Consider the following 5,849-nt stretch of genomic DNA (forward strand, 5'->3'; position numbering starts at 1 on the left):
TATCAACTAATTGCTATCACTGAGTATTAGGAACTTTGGTTACCGTCGGCATACTTTTACATATTTCAATTGTGCGTGGCGAAATATGCGTGTGCGTCACTTACGTATGCAAAAATATGAAATTAGTAATTAGGCTCATTAGGCGACTGGAGGGGAAGGAACCCCCCCTCCGTCGGTCGCGCCGCGTGGCACGCGCGGAAGATGCACTTAATTTAGTAGTATGTATGAGAGGGTTAATTAGCGCGTTCGTCAAAGAACGAGAGGGCGAATCGCGCATATCAGGGAAGTCAGCCGGAAGACACGGCGGACGTGGAGCTAAGAAGCGCACAGATGCACTTAGTACACGGGCTTACCGCAGACTGAGAAGACGGCGCCACCAGAACTGGGTTACTGAAATAAGAAAAAGAAGTGCACCGAGGAAAAAATGCTAAAAAAATGTATGTACATACACGCGGAAGACAGTATAGAGCGCAAGAAGTTTTATATTGATTGGATATTTCGTCATGGTGCAAGTGCAGCGATACTTCCGGTCTCAAGACGCGCAGAAACTCGCCCCCGAAGTTTTGATTACTTTTCCCAACCGCCCTTCGCCGAAGGCAGTTTCGTACGAAATAATTGCGACCGACGCGAATTATCAATGAAACTTTTAAACGCGCGTAATCCAATTATAAATTACCGCCACCGTCACAATTAAAACTTCGACGCTCAACGGAGAAAAATCGCACCATCCGGTGTTACGCTAATTACATGTGCACAATTTTCATATCCCCTCTCAACTGTAAATTAATTAAGAAATTGCTTTAGTAAGTAAACTAGTTCTACGTAATTAGCCTACTTGGCCGACCCAAGGTCGCACTAATTTTAGATAATTAAAAATTCTGATTTGAGTTCAGCTTAATTTCATCGTCATCGACTTGCCAATTCATTAAATTAGTCCTATTAGCTAAGTCATTAATTCGCTGATTTAGTCACACATAAAAATTAATTAGTAATTTCTGGGATCCTGATGCAACCTTTCAAAAAGTCATTTGTACAGGATAATACGTCAACAGGCCTTTGCAAGTATTGAAACTTTCTTGTGTTTCTGTAGTCCTGACACCATAACTTGCAAAGGGAAATTTGTAATCAGAATCTTGGCACGTGGGAGAATAGCTGTCTTTGTGCATTTTTGAGTTTTTTTTTAAGAGAATAATTAGAATAATCAGAAAAATTGGAAAAATTAAAGATTCAGAAATATTAAAAAAATTGAAAAGATTTCTGAAAAATTAAAAAATCAAAAAAAAAGTTCAAAACTCGACAAAGTTCAAGAAAATGCCATAAGTTAAAAGAAATTCAAAGGATGTACATAACAATTCATAAAGAAAATTTTTAAAAAAATTATAAAATATATATGAAATATAAAACACAATTGGAAAAGATTCATAAAAATAAAAATAAAAAACTCGATTCCTAGCTACCTTCACAATAGACGACAAATTATCAAAAAATACAGAAAACTAAAAATTAAAATTCGGGAATAGTTGAAGAATTAGGAAAATCAAAAATTGTTCCCGAAAAAATCAAACATTAAAAAAATCAATGCAAAGGTTAAAAAAAATGTTAATTAATAGTCGCTTCAAAAAAAAACACGGAGATATTAGAAGACTCCGGAGAAATCACACCAAATATCCCCATAAAAATTTTCGGAAGCTTCGTAAGCACCCATTTTGGAGTCCTGGATCGTCACAAAATTTTAACATACCACACAGATCCCCCCGGTGGTGCGTTTGACCACGAAATGTTCAGGTCTTAAGGACTTTTTTTTCAAAAATTATAGTATAAATGCTAAGTTAAACATTTTGGGAAATATTAAACCGAGGGGTCTGGAATACCCCACACGAAAAGAGAGATTTGATGTTGATCGTAAAATCTTCTGTTGTGGGAGGTATGGTACGGGAGGGGGGGGGGGATGCCATATACCACTCTAGGTGGTGCGTTTTAGCTCGAAACGTTCACGTCTTATAGAATTTTTTTGTGAAGAAATATCTAGTACTGATTTTAAAACATACTTGCGTTCCTGCGAACCCGATATTACGATTTTCAGAATCGAACTAGGCACCAGAAGAATCTAGTCCATAAGACAGTGCGATCTTAATACAAAATCTTTAAATGTGAACTTATATTAGGAAAGAACAACGCGTGAGAAGATGGCCAGCAATAATTTCTCAAACCAATGCACGGTCCTGCGGTCATAATATAAAGCTGTTTTGAACGAGGCATTTGTTCCGGAAAATGATACAATGTGAAGGACCCTTTTCTGTAATCCTGATATAAAGTTCCTATTTGCAGAACAGAACACGTGCGAAACTATCTAGTGTTAATTTTCATCTCCCCAATACGTGAAATGGTGTTTTTTTTAACTAAATACTGAAAGGTTATTGCATTTCTGCGATCCTGATACTACAAACTCCAAAAGTGACCTTCACGTGAACCTAATCCGTCTAACTATAAATTATACATTTATATCAGGTGATAATACCCAAAAAGGCTTTACTTTAAAATAAATCTTGAAACCTACTTGCGTTTCTGGGATCCTGATTACAGTTTTTAAAAGAGATACCAAGTGAACCTAATGCGTAATGTTTAATTCTACATCTCATTACGTCTCTGAAATCCATACAACCAACTTTAAAGGACTCACCGTTATCAGGCGATCATGACACATGAAAAGGTTTTTTTTTAAAATAAATCTTGAATCCTCATATACTTAACATTTTTTAAACGAAAAATTTTATTTGAAGAACACAACAGTGGAAAACTGTCTAGTAATAATTTAAAAAACCTCCTTGGGTTTCTGTCATCCTGACACTACAACTTTTAAAAGAGATACTAGGTAAACCTAATGCGCAAAGCGCTGTCATTTAATTCTACATTTCGTTGCGCTTTTGAAATCATGGCGAGCAACTTTAACCCATCAGTGCTATCAGGCGATCATAATTGGCCAAAAATTAAATCTTGAAACGTTTCTGTGATCCTGGTGTAACATCGTTTAAAAGAAAAATTCTATTTGTAGATCTCAACAATTACGAAAGTGAAATAATTTTTAAACGTCCTTGCGTTCCTGCGACCCTGATTCTACAATCTTTAAAAGAGAGATACCAATCAACTTTAAAGAACACATGTGTATCAGGCGACCATAATAGTGAAATTGTGTCTTTTTGAATAAATCTGGCCCAGAACAAGAGAGGGATAATAATAAATAAATAAATAAACCTTCTTGCGTTTCAGCGATCCTGATCTAGCATTTTTTAAACGAGCTTGTGTGATAATATTTATTGGACTTTGTGATCTTGCGTCTTTAAAACAAAAATTTGCAGCACTAGGTGAGGAGAAGCTGAAATCGATCGATTACTTGTAGAGACCTCTCATCCCTGTCATTCTCCTAGCAACAATTTTGTACTGAGAAATTTGTGTCAGGCGAAATTAAAATTACACCTTCACGGTTTTAATTAAAATAAATATAAATTAATAATTTATACTGAAACACTTGGTGACAAAAAGATGACAACTAACTAATTTAGTTGCTTCATAATGTTAAAGAAAATATGGGAATTGTCATGATATAATTGCGAGTAATTACACAGAACTATTCTTTTTCTATGGCTAATTATTACATTTTAAGGAAAAGAACTCACTAATTACAGTTCTACAAACTAATTCATCATAATTCGATCTAAATCAATATCCCTAATTAATTACCTACTGCAAATTAGGTATAGGTATGGTTGTACTGTGAACAAGGTGCACTTGTAAGTTGTAAATGGAAATTATTAATAATCGACGTAAATTAACACCTACAATGTTTGCAAAAAGCTATAAAAGTTTGTGCATCGCCAATTACGTTAAATTAGCATAATAAAATAGTAACAAATATAGCGTAATTGAAGGTTTTGTGCGAAAATACAACTAACGAACAATAATGAAGCTCGCAGTGTCGCTTAATTGAAATTGTAATAATGAACTATTAGATCGAAATTAGCACACAATTCAAACTCCCGTTAATTACATAAATGCGATAGACTAGAAAATTCGACAAGGTTAAGCGAGGATATCGCATAAAGTTATGAGGAAAAAAATCACTTTGAGCTTTCCTTTGAACAAGTTTTTTTTTCGTGATTCGTATGAGACGAGCGTCTCAGTAGAAGTAATTAAACGAGAAATGCGGTTTAATTGTTTTTTGTAAATTTGGAAGACGAGAGAACTCCCTTAACCGCTACCGTTCCTTGACTTTGACGCGAAATTATTTTATTAAATAATGTTGGATGGCATCAACAAATTAAAATTTTCTCCACCGACTTCGATTAATTAATTAGTAGATGTTTTCCACTTCGGATTCGTAAATGCCAGTGTAAATTTGAACTATCGATGGAAATTACAATTAATTATTCTAATTATCGTGAAAAAATTCTACTGTGGCGATTAATTAAAAGGAATTTAGTACATCATTAATTGAGTTCAATTGTTCCAAGTCGTTTCGAATTGTTTCAAGTCGTTTTAAGACTTTTCAAGTCGTTTTTAGGGCGCTTTAAGACACTGCAAGGCGAGTGAAATCGCTTAAATCCATTCCCAAATTGGTACCAGCGGCTTCAAGTGGTTTCAATTCAAGTATCCTCAACCTGTTATAAACTGGCTATAGCTGTGCCAAAGTCGCCCCGATTTTCTTTGTCGTTTGTAAATGCTTCAGGTCGTTTCAAGCCGTTTACAAGTCGCTTTAGTCGTTTACAGGTTGTTTCAAGTCACTTAAAAAATTTCGTTATGATGAAAAACAATTGAGACTCAAAAAATTTTTTTTTGAGTCTCAATTATTTTTCATCATTTATTAAATAATCACTCAAACAAAAATGGAGTCCTTCATCAACAAAGCTACAATAAGCTAATTTCGTCACAGATCCCTTTTCCATAATTTGCCACCGTTTAGAGGAGAATTTAATTAAGCAGTATAAACGTAATTAAAATGTCATTAGTGGCATTCAGAAATTTTGTAATTTAATTGAGTAGGTAGTTAATTAATTCGCCATTGAGCTTATAATAGAATCTGTCAACGGTGCATTTTGTCTCCTATCCACTAAGTCCCAATAGAATGGTTCCAAACGACTATAACGTAATTTCGTCGACAACTCCCCCTTCCATAATTAGTCTCCGTTTAGAAGAGAAATTAATTAAGCAATATAAATGTAATAAGACGCATTCAAAGATGTAATTTAATTGCGTAATTAATTAATTTGCATTTGACCTTATAATAGAATCGGCAAAAGGTCTCATTTTGGCTCCTCACCCCTAAACCTCATTAGTCGCAATTCCCCTTTCCATAATTTGCAGACGTTTAGAGGAGAATTTAATTCGGTAATATCAACGTAATTAAAAGGTGACTAAGGCGCATTCAGAAATTTTTAATTTAATTGCGTAATTAATTATTTCGCAATTGACCTTATAATAGAACCTGTAAGCGTCACATTTTGGCCTAAAACCCAATAAATTGGGCCCAAATGGGTATAACCTAATTTCGTCGCAAATCCCCCCCCCCCCTCCTTCCATAATTTGCCACCGAGAATTTAATTATGCACTGAGCTTATAATAGAATCTGTAAACGTCGCATTTTGGCTCCTCCCCCCTAAGTCTCAATAAAATGGCCCCAAATGATTATAAGCTAATTTCGTCGCAACTCCATCTTGCATAATTTGCCTCCGTTAAGAGGAAAATCAATTAAGCAATATGAACGTAATTAATACGTAATTAAATCGCATTCGGAATTTTGGTAAATAAATGGCGTAATTAATTCATTCACCATTGACCTTATAATAGAATCTGCA

The sequence above is a fragment of the Photinus pyralis genome, unplaced genomic scaffold (genome assembly GCF_008802855.1).
Source record: "Photinus pyralis isolate 1611_PpyrPB1 unplaced genomic scaffold, Ppyr1.3 Ppyr1.4_LG10, whole genome shotgun sequence".
In the NCBI taxonomy this organism is placed as follows: Eukaryota; Metazoa; Arthropoda; class Insecta; order Coleoptera; family Lampyridae; genus Photinus; species Photinus pyralis.